This window comes from Propithecus coquereli, unplaced genomic scaffold (genome assembly GCF_000956105.1).
Source record: "Propithecus coquereli isolate 6110/MARCELLA unplaced genomic scaffold, Pcoq_1.0 Scaffold32, whole genome shotgun sequence".
In the NCBI taxonomy this organism is placed as follows: domain Eukaryota; kingdom Metazoa; phylum Chordata; class Mammalia; order Primates; family Indriidae; genus Propithecus; species Propithecus coquereli.
This window is the reverse complement of record NW_012148841.1, coordinates 8,358,141-8,359,790: the sequence shown is the minus strand read 5'-3', so window position 1 is coordinate 8,359,790 and position 1,650 is coordinate 8,358,141. Positions and strand designations below refer to the sequence as shown.

General features: G+C 36.6%; 1 protein-coding gene across 1 annotated transcript in view; it reads left to right on the top strand.

The window, feature by feature from the left end:
- Window positions 1-1,650, top strand: part of SLC26A3 (solute carrier family 26 (anion exchanger), member 3) — a 37,250-nt gene that overhangs the window by 34,462 nt on the left and 1,138 nt on the right. The window lies entirely within an intron of this gene.

The window sequence follows — 1,650 nt, the reverse complement described above, 5'->3', positions numbered from 1 at the left end:
CTGGTCTCGAACTCCTGAGCTCAAACAATCCACCCGCCTCGGCCTCCCAGAGTGCTAGGATTACAGGTGTGAGCCACCGCGCCCGGCCTGGTAATACATTTTTAAAAATAAAATTTTTTTTCCTGGCCACTATACTTTGAAAAATATAAGAAAATATTTTGAAGAAAATTTAGGGATGACTATAAAGAACAATTTCTAGATAAGTTAGAGTGTAAGCTCCTAGAGGGCAGGAACCATATCTATTTGGTTATTATATTCCCACATCTAACATATAATAGGTGTTTAGTTTTATAGATATTTCACACACACACACACACACACACACACACACATATATATCCTTCCACAAGTCACCCACTTCCCACTTCTTGATACCTATAATGGTACCACCACCTCTTGTGTAAATTATTAAAACACTCTTCTTCCTGGTCTCTCTGCTTCCATCTTTGCCTCCCTAGTCTCTTCTCAACACAAAACCAGAATAATCCTTTTACAAAGAGCGAGATCATTCTATTCCTTTGCTCAGAACACAATGGCTTCCCAAGCCCATCAGAGTAAGGTCAAAGTCTTTTCCACGGCCTAGGCCTGTGATCTCCCCATTCCCTGTTATTACCTCTGACCTCCTCTCACTACTCTTCTTTCATTCATTCCACTTCAGTATCCCTGCTGTTCCTCATACATGCCAGGCACAATCCCACTCTAAGGCCTTTGCAGACTGTGCCCTCTGCTTGGAAAGCTCTGCCCCACATTATCTACATGGTTTTCACCTACTTCATACCTTTGCTGAAATGTCATTTTTTCAATGAGTTCTACCTTGTCCACTTTAAAATTGCAAACCTACCATTACCTCAATTATCCATACTTTTTTTTTCCATAGGATTTTATCACACTTCTAACATGGTATATAATTTAATGATATTTATGGATCATCTGCCTCTAAAAAATGGTACAGCTCAAATGCTCAGAACTGTATCTAGCATATAAATGCTTGAATGAATCTTTACATCTCACATGATACTCAGTATATAATTACTGCATATAGGTCACGAAATACTGCACTTAGCATGGACGAGGATGCTTACCAGCACAGAGCCTATTTAGTTATCAGATCCGTAACTAAGACGACTAGATAAACACACCAAAGATTTAACAGCACTTACCTCCAAGGAGGAAACTCTTCATTGGGATAGTGGTCAAGGGGATCTTTACCTTTATTGTAATATTACAATTTTTCCCGCAAGATTTAATACATAATTGAAAATGAGTACAAATTTAAAAACAAAATAGTAATGAAAGGTTTTGAATGTAACAGGAAGAAAAGTGAAAGGGAGCAGGGTTTTTCAATCTGAATGGAGAAAAATTTTAAAGGCAGCGTAATAGGAAAGGGGCTTAAATGCAGTATGAAAGTCAGTGTTGAGAACTACTTAGAATAAACTGGGATATTCTTAGGTCATAGAATAAAATAACCTAACAATTTTAAATGGATTTTTTAAAAAAAAAAATAAGATGGTCCTACCCACGTGTCAAACTAAATCCGTAACTTAAAATTGTTCATTTCAATCCTGTGATTCTGTAGTGCCTAAAAATTCACAATTTTTAAAGACAGAGGACATGGGAAAAATAAACTTTAAAAATTTACTTTAAAAATTC